The sequence below is a fragment of the Salvia splendens genome, chromosome 7 (assembly GCF_004379255.2).
Source record: "Salvia splendens isolate huo1 chromosome 7, SspV2, whole genome shotgun sequence".
NCBI lineage: Eukaryota > Viridiplantae > Streptophyta > Magnoliopsida > Lamiales > Lamiaceae > Salvia > Salvia splendens.
Window position 1 is genome coordinate 36,334,614 of NC_056038.1, and position 18,820 is coordinate 36,353,433.

At 38.7% G+C, this 18,820-nt stretch overlaps 1 pseudogene; it reads right to left on the reverse strand.

Moving 5' to 3' along the window:
* Positions 1-3,398: 3,398 nt before the first annotated feature.
* Positions 3,399-10,312, reverse strand: LOC121741618 (annotated as a pseudogene).
* Positions 10,313-18,820: the final 8,508 nt, after the last annotated feature.

An 18,820-nucleotide genomic window follows, 5' to 3' on the forward strand; every position in this document is an offset into this window, starting at 1 on the left:
TTAAGTAGAAAGAGAAAATAATATATTTATATTAATGTGAGAGAACTTTTTCTAAAAAAAAAGAAATGTGACATCTTTTGTGGGACAAACTAAAAAAGAAAGTGTGACATCTATTATGAGAGGAAGGTAGTATATTGTTTAACTAACTATAAATAAATGACTAAAGATGATTCTCGACAATAAATTTATAGAGAAAAAAGTTACTCCTAATAAACATCTTTTACTTGAGGCCCATGTGTCTCCTGGATCGTGAAACATGTGATTGACCATTTGAAAAATATAATATAGTAATTAATTGGGAGATAAAGATAAAGAAAAGTTGATTAATGATTTAGTCTGGATTAATTTTATGTGATATGCTAGAACCTTTAATGCTAGCATTAGTTTAAAGAAGATTTTAGATTAAGTGAAGCTATTCAGGCATAACATAATTTGCCATAATTTCGATTAAAATAAAAATAATTAATTTATCAATAGTTTAATAAAATATTTAATTCCTCTAAAAACATAGTACTAGTAATTAGTATACTCTACATTGGAGTAAATCATTTTCTTTCGCCCTATTCAATTTGCAAGATTATATTTCGAGATTAAATATATATTGTGTTTGGTTCATTAGATTGAATCTCACAACTTAATTCTAGATAGATAACCATATGATGATTAGCCATAATCACTCCCTCAAACTGAATTAACTCACAGCTCAATTCTAGATAGATTATCATATGATAGTTAGTCATGATAATTGTACGATACCTTTATAGAACAAGTGGAAATAAATGCTATAAAGACATTTAAGCGATAAATAAGATCATTAATTTATTATTATTATTCTTTATTAAAATTTATACAAATATTCTTTTATAGTCATCCACACACATTTAAGCTTAAATAAGATCATTAATTTATTAAATTAGTGTTTAACTCAAATACACTCATAAAAACACGAGTTAGCACTAACAAAATTTACGTCGTTAAATCTTGTTACAGAAAAATGAGATAACAAATTATAGCATGTTCATTGAAATGTGGGAAAATTCCCACTGCTATTCTTTAACATATTATAAATTTACTTTGAGTTTTCTTTTCGCTTTTCGAGTATTAATCTTAGTTGCAATAGCGTCCATAGACCCATTCAATCACTAGTTCCAAATTTAGACATAAGTCTTAACGTATGACTCTCAACTTTCCCAATTCAAGAAACTATTGTAATAAAATTAAAAATAGATTCAAAAATTTCAGGAAAAAAAAATTATGCTTTCCCTCCTGCTTTCCCTCCTTAGAGCATCCGCAATAGGGACATCCCACTGCACAATAGCAGACATCCCCAATGACATCCCAACGGACATCCACAATAATAAAAATTCATAAATTCACAAATATGCAATTTACGGGAATTAAAATTTCTACACGAACACGAGGAAAATGTATCGATTTTATTTAAATAGTAAAAAACATACATAATTATTTTAAAAAAAATACATAGTTAAAAAAAATACAACCCAAAGCTTCGACAAACGCGGCCCCCGTCTCACTCCTCGTCGCCCCCCTGGCCAGTCCCGGCGTCACTCCCGAGTAGAGGTGGCATCCCCAAATCGCGCCTTATACTGTCGATGACATCCTTCAGCATCAACTTGTATAAGGGGTCAGTCGTTGCTGCATGCGGGCGAGTTGGATGAGCTCGGGATTGAGCTGGGAAGGAGCTGTCGATTGGACCTCGTGGGACCCGCTGACGCTTCCCCTAGCCATCCGCATCGCGGTCTTTTGCCCAACCGGGCGACGGAGGCGGGAAGACGATTGATGGGTAAGGATCTCTGCCTCGGCGTCGGGGAGGTCGTGAGAACCAGCACTGCTGCTGTACTCGCCGGGGGCGTTAAGTTTCGTCCGCTTCGGTTAGCCAGCTTCAACACCTGCACAAAACTTGGCAGAATTCTGCACCACACGATAGACCTCCCAATAATTGAAAACGCCGAACTTCTTCTCCTTGTCGAGGTACTGCTGCATGGACAAAGTCTTTACATCCTCCATGGACATGCCGCTGGTTGCCGTACGGAGGTTGTTTTGATAGATGCCGGCAAATTGGCTGAGCTGCCTCCTCAGCCGCTCCCACTGTTTCCGGCATTGCTCTCCATCGCGAGGCTTCCCACCTAGTGGTTTGAATTTAAGGTAGCTTTGGCTAATGCGCCACCACACTCTGTTGATATGTTGGTTAGCCCCGATGTAGGGATCCTCAACTATACCCACCCAGGCCTGAGCCAGCGCGACGCACTCCGCCACGCTCCAGACGGTCCACTTTCTCCTTCCCTCGGCCCCCGCCCCACCCTCGTCCCCCGCACGCGAGGACGAGGTAGTGCTCTTGCCCTTGCCCTTCTTCTTCGACCTCCCTACAACGGTGGTATCTCAGTGGGAGACTCCCTGACCGGAGATATCCCCAACTCCTCAAAAAAGAAAGTCTCAATGCCGGTGAACTGAGTCTCCAGATGAGTACTCTGGGAATCGCTAGACAATAAATCCATGTAAGGGCGATAGACATTGTCCCCGGGTGATTGGGGACCCCAGCCTGCTACCCCTTGCAGCCATACCGGGCATCATTCCCCCCATCCCCGCCGCCATTTCGGGCATCATTTCCCCCATCATCCCTCCACTCACCCCGGGCATCTGGGGCACCATCCCACCCATCCAAGGGTATATATTGTAGTACCCGGGCATCATCCCCGCCATTTGGGGTTGGGGCATCATCAGCGCCATTCCGGGTATCATCCCGGACATCCCTGCAGTTCCGCCAGCGTTTCCCCCACCTCCAACGGGAAACATCTGCGTTTGTGACTCGCTCGTGGCGGGAGAATCACTGTCGTGCTCTATTTACTTTCAAAAGAAATGAAAGTAGAGAGAGAGAAACTCGTTAAAACAAGTGGTGCGAATGAAATGAGGTTCAACGAGCCGTATATATAGAGTTTGAAAAAAATAAAAAAATCGGGACGTCCGCCTCTCCCGACCCAACGGCGGACGTCCCGCGCGGATGCCCGGCACGCCGGTCCGACATCCACTATTGCGGATGCTCTTAGCTTAAAAGCTAACTACTTACTAGTTTAGCAAAAAAATAGTAAGAAATATAGATAAAAATTTGCAGAATGAACGATGCAAAAGAAACAGAGAGCACAGAGGAGAGATTGTCAAGAAAGAAAGAGAAGAGAGCAGTGTCTGACAAAGGAGAACAAGAACGACAAACAAAAATTTAATCGAAAAAGTAAACTAAGCCCCATCCCGTCTCACTCCCCACTGTAATTGAATCGTATTCTTTAAAATCAATCCACTATGTAAATCATTTTTCATACGAAAGAAACCAACACATATATCTCAAAACAATAAGGTGAGAGCCACAAAATATACACTCAAAATAAGCAAATGAATAACATATCATATATTATAGAACAAATGATCCAAACACCATTTCTGCATATGATTGGAAACTATATGCTTCATTTCAAGCAAATATCATTCTGTATAACTTAAAATTTATCTCCATCACTTGCACTATTCATCGGGTGCCAGCGATTTTATCTCGCGCGCACCCATAAGTAGATGTCGAATAAAATTCTAATACTTCTCCCATGTCTATTTTAGGCCGAATTTATTACAAAAAAAGGAAATTACTCTTCGTGCATGGCAGTTGCTTGACCTTTAAAGGAAGCAATAAAATACTGGAAATTTTTATTCTAACGTTGTACAGTTGAGGAAATGTGGATTCATGGCTCTCATCAAAATGGCATCTTACTGCAATATCAGCTGCCGAATTACGTATGGAAGAATACCGCCATTGTTGAAGTACGCAAGCTCGACCTGAAACACAAGATAATTTAAGTAAGAAATTAACACGAATTCAATCTATAGAACATCATAAAATGTTGATTTTCGAAGGAAATTTACCTCGGTGTCAAAACGGACAATGCATGTGAACTGCTTTCCATTGTCTGTACGGACAGTTATGTCTTGGCCAGGGCGGATGTCAGATATTTTGCTGGGAAGCTCAATGGTGTAGCGTTCCTGACCCGTCAAGCCTAGTGTCTCGGCATCCTCACCAGCCTTGAAGCATAGAGGAACAATTCCCATTCCTACAAGATTACTGCGATGGATCCTTTCGAAGGATTTGGCAATCACTGCTTTAACTCCCTGTAGAATGATTGAATAGCCGGATTAAGTTTGGATTTTCTTGTTTTGTGTTAGTGTAATGGGTTAGTTAAAGCAATGATTAGCGGACTTACCAACAACATAGGCCCCTTTGCGGCCCAATCTCTGGAGCTTCCGCTACCATACTCTGCTCCGGCCAAGATAATGGTGTCCTGCCCTGCAGTCTTGTATTTCTGGAAGATTCTTTTAGGTTAATAGTTAATACGAGTACATTTTGGCGAGAAAAAGTATATGTTTGTGCTGTGGAATGAATTCAGGGGCAAGTCCAAGGAGATCTACCATTGCAGCATCAAATACGGAAAGTTTCTCTCCGGTTGGAATGTGGACTGTCTTCGGGCCAACTTCCCCTTTCAACAACTTGTTGACGAGGCGGATGTTTGCAAAAGTTCCTCTCGCCATGATTTCATCATTACCACGTCGACTGCCATAGGAATTGAAGTCCTTGCGTTCAACTCCACGTTCCATGAGATATTTGGCAGCGGGACTGTCCTTGTTGATGTTTCCAGCCGGTGAGATGTGATCTGTTGTAATACTGTCGCCAAAGTTAAGCAAGCAGTAGGCATCTTTTACTGAGTGTGGGCCAGGAGGATCCATGGTCATATTCTTGAAGTACGGTGGTTCGTGAATGTAAGTCGAAGTAGGATCCCATGAGTACAGCTTGTCATTCGGTACCATCAACTGATTCCACATGGGGTTACCCTTAGTGATGGCCTCGTATGTGCTCCTGAACATTTCGGGTAAAACACTCGATTGAACCGCCTAAAAGACGTTTTCAAAGTCAGTGGGTTTGTCATTCTTAGATCATGCCGTTTAATAGATATTATGCATACCTCAGCTACTTCCTGAGTTGATGGCCAGATATCCCTAAAGTATACTTCTCTTCCGTTCTTGCCCACACCAATTGGCTCTTTCTCGAAATCAATATCAACCTGTCGAAGGAAGCAAACATGTGACATTCATTCAGCCTTCGAGGATCAACATATTTTCAGCAAATTCAGACATACCCAACTCAAATTTCAAACTATGGCACTCGTTATAAATGGAACACACACGCACAAGATAGGGTATTTCTCTTGTTCATGACACTAACAGAGTGTGTGCTTCACTTAAGCTTTGGTGATTGTATAGAATTGTAATAAGAATCAATCACTAACCGTGCCAGCAAGGGCATATGCGACAACTAGAGGAGGTGAGGCAAGATAGTTTGCTCTTGTCAAGGGATGGACACGACCTTCGAAGTTACGATTACCAGAAAGTACTGCAGCTGCAACAATGTCTGAAGAACACAGCGAAAACTGAATTAATAGAGGACAAAATTCACAAGAATGCAACAAAGCATTGACAAACTAGAGTATAGCTTCAATGGTCATATTCCTTAAGATATATATAGACAAAGCTGCACAATTACCATTTTCTGAAATTGCAGCACCAACGGATTCATCCAAGTCACCAGAATTGCCAATGCATGTTGTACAACCATACCCGACAATATTGAAGCCTTGGTGATTCAAGTATTCCTGCAGCCCACTGCATCATTCAAAGAACGCACTTTCAGTAGTCTGCGGCAAACTATTGCACATAAAACTGAAGTCACAATTGATACCTCTTGTCTAGATACTTCTTAACCACTCCAGAGCCTGGAGCAAGGCTTGTTTTCACCCATGGTTTTACCTGATAAATTATCCGGATTAGCTGTGCATGAAAACAACATTTCAATTTGAAAACTCAGCTGCATTCATGATAAAACAGCAGACCTGCAGACCCAGATCGTATGCTTTTTTCGCTACGAGGCCAGCCCCAAGCATAACACTGGGGTTTGATGTGTTTGTGCAACTTGTGATTGCAGCAATCACAACACTGCCATGCCTAAGCTCTGCTGGCTGTCCCTGGAATGAAAACTGCACCACTTTGTTCTGTGCTTCGTTGGGAACAGCAAATCCCTACATTGCAGTTAGACAATGATTTAGTATAATTCCAGGTAAGAGTACCACAAGTCCCTACTACATTCACATCCCGTAACACTAAACAAATAATGTAGGGCCTTTTGACTGTTATATCCTCACCTTGAATCCAACCTTGCTATCAAGACAAGAGTGCCAGTCAGACTTCATTTCTTTCAATGTCACGCGATCATGAGGCCTATCAAATAAGTAAAAGAATTGGTATCATAAACACATTCAACTAATAAAGAAAAATGGAAGTGCAGAATTCTTGGTAAAAACCTTTTTGGTCCTGAAATACATGGTTCAACATCTGACAGGTCCAGTTGCAAGTAAGATGAGTACACTCGTTCTTGTTGAGGCTGGAATTTAGAGAGAATGAAGACAGAATATTCAGAGAAGCCTAAGAATTTTTCTCAAAAAACACTATATCACAACAAGCATAAAGTCCTACCTCATTGTAGTCAACGAACATATTGTTTGCACGTAAATAAGCTTCAATCATTGCCACCTAAATATTGATATATTGATAGTTATATGATTAGTGAACATACAGAATACAATGGGATTAGATCATTTTCATTATAATTTAGCAAATGCAGTAAAATGTGCTTACAGTCTCTTCAGTTCTGCCGGTTAATTTTAAGTATTGCAAGGTAACACGATCTACAGGGAAGAACCCCATAGTTGCACCATACTCTGGGGACATATTTGCAATAGTTGCTCTGTCAGCTAGCGAAATTTCACCCACACCAGCACCTGAACACAGCAAGATATGCTTAATTAGGTCATCTAATAAAGACAAAGTGTGTGAAATGTCGAGATTGGGTATTATTACCATGAAATTCAACAAACTTTCCAACAACACCGTGTTTCCTCAGCATTTGTGTCACTGTTAAAACCAAGTCAGTAGCAGTGACACCATCCTGTAACTTCCCCGATAACTTGAATCCAACAACTCCAGGCAACACCATGCTCATTGGCTGTCAGGTAATAGCACAAGTTAGATGGTGCAAAAGCATCTTGATTTTGGATCCATCAAAGGTAAACGAACATCAAAACAGATCCAACGATCATTGAATCTACTTCTCCAGCAAAATGCAAATACAGAAAAATGCATGAAATAATAGGTATAAATATACAATTAAGTGGAAGTGAATCAAGAAAACCTAATACGGAGTAGTTTTTTTCCAGCAAATTGTTTCAGTAAACAAGAAAGATATTGAATACAGACAGGAGAGTTGACTCAAAAATAAAAGATCTTCCAGTTTAGAGTTCATACCTGTCCAAGCATAGCTGCCTCCGCTTCAATACCTCCAACTCCCCATCCGGCAACTCCAAGCCCATCGATCATGGTTGTATGAGAGTCGGTCCCAACAACACTGTCTGGGTAGAGTACTCCATCGGTATTGAAGACAACACGTCCGAGATATTCAAGATTGACCTAAAACCGTTGTATGGCTTGTAACTCATTATATAACATCAAGATGGATTATAAGGCCCAAAGTGAAGGAGAGAAACTATAATTTTCAAATCAAATCTGAACAATGAAAATTGTAATTTTACAAAATATTACCATACCAGAACATGCGAATCAGAACAAAATCATGCACAAAAATAAAACCACTGATTTGCGCTATACCTGGTGCACAATACCCGATCCTGGTGGAACAACAAGCATATTTTGGAAAGCATTAGAACCCCACTTAAGAAATGCAAATCTTTCCCTGTTTCTTTGGAACTCAAGCTCCATGTTGGCTTGAACGGCATTTTCAGACCTAGCAACATCGACTTGAACTGAATGATCAATGACTAGGTCTACTGGAACCTGCAGTACCATCAAACATTGAAATTTATAATCTAGAAACATTATGTGAAACCATACTTCTCATCTTCTACAAGGATATCTTATTAGTATCATATCATTGCTTGGCACACCCTTAAGATGATAATCTATTCAAATTGATTCAACAAGTTGAATTGATAATCTATCATTGATTCATCAAACTTGCATTTAACTTTATCTATCTGTGATAAGAATATAGCTTGAATAAAGCTAATGGGTAAAGCTCTGTAAGAAATTGAAGCACAAAACCAAACAAAGTGGACCAGAGAGTTCAAAACGTTCCAGCAATTCACTTTTATCCTAGATGGAAAAGTATTGCAATTTGCAACTTGATATATCAAATTTACTAATTCCTCAGTTCATAGTTCAAGAAATAAGGGAAGAGAGTTCACACGTTCCTGCAATTCACTTTTATCCTAGATGGAAAAGTATTGCAACTTGATACATCAAATTTACTAATTCCTCAAGTTGATAAGTTCAAGAAATAAGCACAAAATATGGAACATACCAATGGATTGATCTTGTCAGAATCGCTGCCAAGCCTGTTCATAGCATCACGCATACAAGCAAGGTCGACGACAGCAGGTACACCAGTAAAATCCTGCCAATAGTGAGATATTTCCACATGAAATCAGCTGAGCTGTTATAACGAAGGACACAGTAGATGTAGTTCAACCAAGACCAGTTACCTGCAGAAGTACACGAGCAGGCTTGAAAGGAATCTCTACTAGCTTTGGAGAAGTTTTTTCCCAGTCAATGATTTTCTCAACATCTTCCTTAGTTACTTGGAAGCCATCACAATTACGTATCGCTGACTCGAGAAGAATTCTGATAGAGTACGGTAGTTTATCTGTAATTACATAACAGGCACACAAAATCCTCATTATAAAGTTCTACTATACGATGAGAATTTTGACAGCAGATAACATCGACAGCTACATTGGATAAAAAGTGCACCATCAACAGTCAGATAGATTATTCAAAAGTTCAATCGAGATGAGCTTATGCAGTGTAGATGGTCAGTTTTAAAAATTATGCACAGAAAAAGAGCATGCTTGTACAAGGAAAATGGGAAATGTCGATAGTAAGAGCGCTTACCTATCCTTGGATCATTTAGAGCAGGCAGGCTGTAAAACTTGCCAAATTCACCACCACCAGGCTTTGGCAGACTAGTGAAAATTCCCTTGAAAGCATTCTCAGAAGCTGAAACCACATTACGAGGAGTAAGCTTACTTAATAGTACAAGCATATAAACTATGTTTCAGAAAAAAAAATACTTGATTAAAAATTAAATCACTACATGAAACATTGTACCATTAAAACGAATAATTTACAGATAAGCCAGGGAATAAAAGGTCAATTTTTTTGTAATATACTGTGTTCAATCCGATGCTGAAAATGACAGAACATTACAGACCAGACAACAATATTTCTTCAAAAGTTCCTCATAACTCCATAAAACAAAGTAGAAACAGCAAAATAAAGATTGAAGCCACATTCAGTATACATTTCCGACTAAATGCAAAGTGATAAAGACAGGATGTGAGTCAACTTCAGTGACGTCAAGCCAAATCAAAATTTAAGCTCACTCATCTCTAATCCAGAATCTTATTATTGCTAAAATCAAACATTCGCATAGTTGGGAAGAAATTACATTTAAAATTAAGTAAATCTAATTCACCTTACGCATAAACAAAAAAGCAAAATCCAACAATTCAAAACAGATACAACTCCAGCTGTTCAAACATACGATTTAGCATCTACAAAACAAATCAAAATTGCACGATCAATCAAACACTCACACCTCCATTTCCAACAGCGAACAACATAAAAAATCTCAACAAAAACAAAAACGGCAATAGCACCCACCCATTGTAGCGATCTTCCGATGCAACAGACTATCCGAAGCGGAGGAAGCGATCCTGATCTGGCTAGTAGGCGAGTTCCACCCAGCGCCGTGGCTCCACCGCGCCGCCGCAGACAAAAAGCTCAGAGATCGGAGATTCTGCTGGCCTACGGAGTGCGAGGCAGCACTACCACCACCAACACAGGGATGCGAAGGCGCAGGAGGTTTCCTAGAGAGAGGAGAGAGTCCTTCGGGTAGAGGAGTGAGAAGCCCTCTTTAGGAGGGCGGAGGTGCCACTGGTTATATACATGACGCCGAAATCGCAATTGGAAAGAGCGCGTGTCTGTCACATCCAACAGAAACGAAAATCGGCGCAGAGATAAGGAGATGTATGGGGATGAGAGAGGGGAATCGAAGTGCGTGCCTGCGGATGAAGAAGATGTTGACGATTATATATGTATAAATATAAGTGAAAATGATTAGAGGAATTTGGGGAGGAAGATGACGACTTTGATTTTTTCTCCGCTTTTTATATCCTTTTTTGTGGGCAAATTGGACACGGCCCATTCGGCAAAGCCCACCACCACTTTCTGTGGTCACTTAAGTCTATTTTATTCATTCTCTAATTTTCAATTACACTATAAACACTAATTAAATTTGTTTCCAAAAAAAATCATTAAAATTCTAAAGTGTCATGATTAAATAATGAGTAAATTGTCAAAATTGTACTAACATTTTTTTCAATTCTATCCTATTTTAAAATTCTGAAGTATCACGTGTCTTAATTTATTTGATATATTAAACAATATCGTTTATGTAGCGTAGCCAAATATTTTGTCCACATATATTTTCTGTCTACTAGATAAACATAATTTTTCCAAATATAAAATTATAAAATAATTTAAAAACTGTTAAAATTATAGTACTGTAATTTTTATTCTCCCAACAAATTTATTCTAAAAAACTTACTCATGAATTTTAATATGGGATTTCGAAATATGGCGCTACTTTATTTTTCGATATAAATGTGAAGCAGGATGCATTTCAAGGTAAGTTATGAATATAAATTTGTAGTATTTTGTATTTCCACTAACTTGGGCATTACGAAAGTCATCAGAAATGTGAAGTAAGCATATTATTTAGACTTAAAATTCAAGTTAAACTCTTTTTTATTTGGGTGTATTTCCTTAAAATAGGAAACTTTCATATCCTTGTATTTCTATTTTTTGTGCAGAACAGTTGAAAAAACGTGACCACATAGTGATATCTCATTATCATGTCACAAATTTGCATTTGTACTCGACAATTTGAAATAGGTAACCGAGCTACAAGAATTAAACTTATTTAAAACTTTAAAGGGTGCTTTTTATTTAAGGTAGTGATAAATGTACATTGTACGTACATAATCGAACTTTTTTTTAATCATTTAACCTTAAAAATTGATTCATAAACATTAATTGGTTTAAAATAAATTTCATACTAATCATTTCGCAACATTTCAAAAAAAATTAAAATTTCAACTTAAATATTTGTATGTTTAAGAAAAAATATATTTTTTTACTAAATATTAGTATATAATTAATTCAAATCAAGGTGAAATCATGTTACAATTTGACATAAAATTTCTATATCACTTCTTTCTTATTGCTATATAATTGTACAACAAAAAACAAAACTAATTTTTAATTAAATTCAATTAAATTTAAAATTTAAAGATATTATATACATGTACAATTTATGTACATTTATTTAAAAAGTAGTAGTACTGTTATCTACTCCTTTTGTAGATGTCGACAATTTGAAATAGGTAATCTAACTGTAAGAATTGAAATCAGTTAAAATGGTGCTTTTAATTTAAAAACTATTATTCTAGTGTTTATAATTCATGACCAACTTAGGCAATTAGATAATTATAAAGTGCAAGTGAGGAAAGCGACAAGGTTTTTATTTATGATTTCAAAATCCATCCCCAATTAATATGCAATCAACACATAATTATAACTTTACTACTCCATAAGATAAATGTACATATTTTGCTCCTGCTAAATTTTCAAAGATATAGTAATTGAAGAGAGATAAAATTCCAATTTTTTAAGAAAATCTTTACATCAATATATATGTCTTCCAAAAACTTGCCTTGTTATATGTGATCAAATATAAATAACCACTCTTGTCGTAACTAATTTGATGAATTCGCCTTTGAAGACTAGTTTTTGCACCTTCCTGTTCGATGAATAGTTTCTATTGGAGCATAAGAGCATGCACAACGGTGAGCAGGATGGCGTCCGTGCCAGCGGCACGGAGACGCTGTCCGCTGCTGCGCTTGCGCCGCTGGCACGGCGCTGCTTGATGCATCGAGCACGTCCGTGCCAGCGAGCAGGTGACATGGTAGGTGTTGATTGGGCAACGGCATATCCGTTGCATTTGAATATTATTTTTAAAAAAACCGGTTTTTAATTAAAAAAAATATTTTCCCACTTCCCAAAAAAATTATATCCGGTTGGTGCAGTGGTCAGTTTCTCCTTCAAAATTTGAAAACTTGTCTCACACTCCGGGGTCCAATTGACTTTTACCCCCTTCTTGAGTTGTTGGGTCATTGGTCTCGCTAGCTTGGAGAATCCTTCTATAAACCTTCAGTAATATCCTGCCAAACCAAGGAAACTCCGAATCTTGTTTGGTGTCGAAGGTGCCTTCCATTGTTGTACCGCCTCAACCTTGGCAGGATCCACTCGGATTCCTTCTGCCGACACAATGTGACCGAGAAAATTGACCTCGTTCAGCCAAAACTCACACTTGTTGAATTTAGTGTATAGCTTCTCGGTCCTCAACGTCTCCAAGGTGATTCGTAGATGTTCCTCGTGCTCTTTCTCATTCTTCGAGTGGACGAGTACGTCATCTATGAAGATCAAGACAAATTTATCCAAGTATGGGTGGAACACTCGATTAATCAAGTCCATGAATACTGCAGGTGCATTAGTCAACCCAAATGGCATCACTCATAGTGGCCATATCTCGTACGAAAGGCCGTCTTTGGTACATCTTCTCCTCAGACTCTTAATTGATGGTATCCGGACCTTAAGTCCATCTTTGAGAACACACCGGCCCCTCAAAGTTGGTCAAACAGGTCATCTATCCTCCACAGTGGATACTCGTTCTTGAGAGTCAATTTGTCCAACTCTCTATAGTCGATACACATTCTCATTGACCCGTTCTTTTTCTTGACGAAAAGCACCGGTGTGCCCCACGGTGAGACACTAGGCCTAACGAATCCTAGGTCCATGAGCTCTTGAAGTTGTATCTTGAGTTCCTCCCACTCTTTAGGCGCCATTCGATACGGTGCCTTAGACACAGGTGCGGCTCCTGGTTCGAGGTCGATCGTAAACTCCACTTGTCGATCTAGCAGCGGTCCAGGTAACACTTCGGAAAAACGTCTGGAAATCCTCGCACAACAGCGACGTCTTCCACTTTCCTTTCCTCCATCTCCTCTCCGTGTTGAGATCGATGCTGACTCGACTGGTACCGTTTTCCGTCGTATGGAGTCCTAGAATCATCCCACTTCCTTTTCTCCCAGGAGTGGTGTGATGACGAGGTAGTGATTTCCTTAGCTCTCTCCTTAGGCATCGCTGTCTCAATATCCAGTGCTAGAGCTAGTGCTTCCGCGTAGGGAAGTCTCCCACGGCTCGCCAATGACATCTTTATCTCATGCTTTAGTCCCTCGCGAAACTTATCAGACAGCTTCTCGTCAGTATCGACTTGATTAGGTGCATATCGTGTCATGCTGTTGAGTGCACGGTCATACGTCCTTGGGTCAGATTGTAGAATTCAGACGCCTTCGCCTTCCGGTAGCTCTTCGGCACATACTTGCTATACACTTCCGCCTTGAAGCCTTCCCAAGTCATTCCTTCTGCTTGGTCTCGGGGCATTGTCTTCATCCTGGTGTCCCACCAGAAGTCGGCAGCGTCGGTCAGTTGGTAGTTCACACAACTTAACCGTTCTCGATCATTGCATCCTAGGATTGCGAAAATTCGCTCCAGTGCATGTATCCATGATTCTGCCTTAGCCGGTTCTCTCATGAAAATTTCTATTAACTCTCCTCGTTTTGTCTTCCAACTCCCACACAATTTTCTAATATTCATGGTATTATCATACATTTCTTTTCTCGATCATCTCGTCGTCCCGTGGCTCTTTCTCGTCACCTTTCATATGTTCTCTCTTGTTGACGATATTTATTTTATGCAATAAACTCTATGAAGGGGCTTGTACTCCCTCTATAATTTCCTCGCACGGTGGTGACCGTAGATACATCTTCTCATATTCATTATTCGCTTGTCGTTCGATCGATCGTTCACTCATAAATGTATCTCGTCAGTTACGTCGACGCTTCTGGTTGGTGTGCCATTTTTGAGCATGTCTGACTATAGAAACTTATTTCTTGTGTAAATCCGAGTCAACTACTGCATTTCCCTACCGTCTAGTATCAAGGATTCGAAATTTGGCCCAACAGTCTTACTTGGATATGAATAGATTTCAAATTGTTGCAACATTGCTAAGGATGTCTTTAGTCGGGAAGGCTCCAAAATTAACCAAGGAAACAAGAACAACCATGCAATGATTGAGTTTCATTGGACTCAACCCGTCCATTCTGAGAATTAAATGGTTTAGATGTATCAAATAAAACCCATAGAGCTTTGAGAATTTACTTTCTGATGAGAGCTTTGAAGAACATGAGACAGGTCATGGAAACAGGATGAAACTGCGAAAATTCTCAAATTCCATAGCCGACTGCTAGATCACAATTTGCAAAATTCCGGACAGTAATGAAGGATATCGTTCAAACATGTCAAGGCCTAAAATAATCAGTCGCAGCAGGATTTAGAAACATGGACAAATGTCATGAAGTAGTACAAATGATGGTTCAACAACATCATGTTATTGGAAAAGATGAAATCACATCAATGGGTTCACGGGTTTGTTAAAGACAACTCAAAGTGAATGGAACTTTTCAGAAATTTAACACGATCAACCCGTTAAGGAAGAAGAGAACATGATAGCCTTAACTTGGTGTTGCAGAAAGAAAAATCATTGAGTATGAAACAATATATGTAGTGAAACCGAGCTAAAAAGAATTTCACTTCTGCAAGAAAGAACTTGTCACATACATGGTTACAAAATAAAGAGGTGAACCAGTAGTTCCAAGAATAATATTCTTTTCTTTGAAGAAAACATGTCTGGAGGTGTGATCATACTGAAGGTCATAACTGCAAACAACCTTAGGAATGAAGTTCAATGACGGAAGTTCATAAGGTCAAAATATTGTCCTTATGAATGATGAATCAAAGGAGACTACTCAATCAAGCTATCCAACGTTTACAAAGGCAAACACAAACTTTCGAGACAAGTGAGTCATGACTCGATATAGGGAAAAAAATAATGGACATTACTTGCAAATTGGGAATCAACCAAGGTGTTTAAATAGGCAAGGTCTCACGTCTATTCAAAACGTCTCGAAAGGAACTTAGAATCCAAGTAAGTATTGTTGAAAGTAAAACGTTCATTCTAGCAACGAGGGTCGCACTCCCTCGCACATTTTCGCGAGCCTGAACATGGTAGCATCGTTCTATGAAATCGTGGATTCCAAGTTGAGATTCATCGTATCGTAGAAAATTAATAACTATTTTTGATGGTCGCATCTTCAAAGTCTTCTTGCCATGCCACGTAGTTTTCGAGATGCATTGTCATTGCACACGTGGTCTTACAGTGTCGTAAACGCCGTCGTACTTGTGTCGCATCGCCAATTTGGCATGGTATGCAAGACTGCATGGTTTTATTAGATCTTAGGTATGATCTCGCCATTGTGAGGATATACCAAAGTTCGAAATATATATTTTCGTTGGTCTTATCACTCAGGAAAGTGATATTGCAGTTGTCAACTTACAACTAAGTTCTAGCACGTTCAGTCTGGCCTACCTCTTAGGCACTCTATAATTTCAAGCATAGCTTGAAGTCTCGTACTTCAACGTATATTTGATCATTACCTAACTCAAGCTTCATATGACTCCTACGTTCGCAACAAAGTTCAAAAGTTCCACATTTCACTTTAATAGTGGTTCTATACAATACCTCGTAATTCATCGGTCATGAATTTTCACCACATATACGTCATCCATATATTGCACAATCAACACATTTATTCGTATAAGTCATTTGGTGTTCCATAGCATAACAAACATCGTACATTAATATATGTGAATAGCAACACCCAGTCAATCAATCATCCATGGAATCGCATTTCATAAATCATCATGCTCATCTGTATCACAAACACAACTCGTAACTACACGCGTATCACTCACAGTTTCATGGTCATGAAATTTCAACCGCCTAGGCATAAAATTTTGTCGTTCATGGAAGCAACATGTATTTTCTTCAAGTAAATTTTGCAGTTTCGCGGACGTAATAGCAAATCTCAACATCGACCAATACAAGTTCACAATCATACTTCAATATCCAGCACATTCAACACCATTATGCCTCACTGTTAAACAAAAGCAATTGTATAATCTCATAGAGTCTCTCGGTTCATATCTTCACAACATTTTCCAAAAGCCATAGTATTTATTTATTTCTCACAGGTGTTGTTTCATAGTATAATCAAGTAATCACACTCATACTTCACGTTTCACAATTCATGTAATTTTCAATCATTTAGAATTTCATCTATCCAACTCATAGAAGTCTAATCACATATTCGCCGATTTTCCTTATCGGGATGTGCACAACAATATTCATCATTTTTGGCATAGTCGCATTTAACAATTTCATACCCATGCATATTCATTATTTCATATTCCAAGCAATATTTTCAAAATGTTATATCAACCTCGATCCCCATAGAAGTACTCCCATTCTCACGAGAGTAATATTCCTATCGAAATTTCCAACATTTCACAGTTCATATAAAAAAACTATCAAAGTACTTGTTACCTCATTCTTCGTGGTTGGGCACGGACGAGTTGTGGTGTTGAGCTTTCAATGTTTATCATTTAGCCAATTTACACATGAATGGATTTTGACTCAAACAAGACTCTTGGGTCCAGAGCGGAAAGAAACTGAGGCTCTGATACCAAACTGTCGCGACCGCCCTTCTAGGGTATAATAAATGCGGCGATCGCGACTTAAACAGACTTAAATATAACAAGGAAAATAGGCTAGGGTTTCATCAAGGAGGTTTGACCGACATACTAAATGAACAATTAAGTATAAAACAAGAAGGGGACTCGGGGTTTAAATAATGAGTTGGGCCGGCAATTAATACTCAAAGGAAACGATTAAGAGTTTGACATTATCCAACAGAATCACAAGAAAACAGTAACCGGAAAAATTTAAGTTCGGCCCAACAACTAATAAGTAAAAGAAATATCGCAGCGGAAAACGACCAAGAGAAGGAGTGACGTCATGTGTGAAGACACAACGACACCCATAATTCAAAGATAAACATTTAATTCTTCAAGTTACTTGCTCAACACCACCAACCTCTCGCCGCCGCTCAACCTGAACATAAGGAAAACACATGCAGAGCTGAGTACTATAAAGATACTCAGTGGACTTATGCCGAAAATATTTTCATAAAAATTATTATTTATCTATCATCCCATACGTAAGTAACCATCGGGGTTTAGCTTTAGAAAGGCCCGAGGCACTCAAAATCATTTCTCATTGTAAAAAGTCGACTGATCAGTCATTTTCCCATAGACGTTAGCCATATCCGCACATACATGACAAGGAATGCGACCACAAACCAGGTCACTAGACCGGCCAACCCGTACGCTGACACACGGTCTACCATTGGTGTACACTAATCCAAGTAGAGTTTGCGGCTCTACGAGGACTCGAATTCGATTTAAATAATAGTGGCAAAAGCCACATCAGATAGGCACGTTAAAACCAAACAAGACATGATAAACACAATTTCATTCTCATCGGTAAAATACTTAGGACATCGTCCTTATTTAAAAGAAAGCCCACCTCGACTGCTTAGATTTCAAGTATTTCCTTTCCCTTGCTGTCACGCTGAGAGCGCGAGTTATCACCTTTACATTATGTGTATCACAATCAGTCTCAAATACCGACTCAAAATCATGCATGTCCCCAACGTTTCCCTTTTTCCCCATCTTTGAATAACACATCACGTCATCACATATATAAATCATGTATATCACTTATAACAACATAGTTGTTTTTGTAAAGATAGAAATCTGGCAGCACTGCGCAACCATTTTATAAAAATTATTAAAAACTCACCCGACTTCCGTTGGGGCTAAAATTTTACCACAATGCAGTAGACTCATCAAATAACTTCCAGTTAAAATTTCATGTCAAAATAACATTTTTAGGTCGGTCAAATCGAAAACGAAACCTACTGGTCGAGAAAATATTTTCTGGCAGAATTGCGCAGTCAACTTCAAAATTTCACCAATAATTCATCCTTTGTCCAAATGAGTTGAAATTCACACACAACATAGAAGACATCAAGAAGTTTACTCAGAAAAAAGAATCGAATAAAAGGAGTTCACTTGGTCGGTAAAAACGTGTCGGAATCTACTGTCCGAATCCACAGTTTTCAATGCTTAAAAATTCGAATTAGGGTTTTATCCCCATTCATTCAAACACAACCCTTTTCATGGTTTTAACACACAAAAATGTTTAAAAGAGTCCTCACACTCATGTTTTCATATAATCATACATCATTCACCAATGATTCATTAAATCTTCATACAATTTCATTCAAAACGCATACACACATACAAATACAAATTCCCACCGATTAAATCCTTAGATTTGACTTTTTGCATGAGGGAGTCAAAACCATGTTTGAATGGAGAGGATGAAGAAAAGAAGTTCGATTGTACCTTTCTTGATTGAAATAATCGGTAGAACAAATAGAAATCTTGATTCTTCAACCAACTCTTGGCAAGGATGAAAAGATCTTGAGTAGAGTAG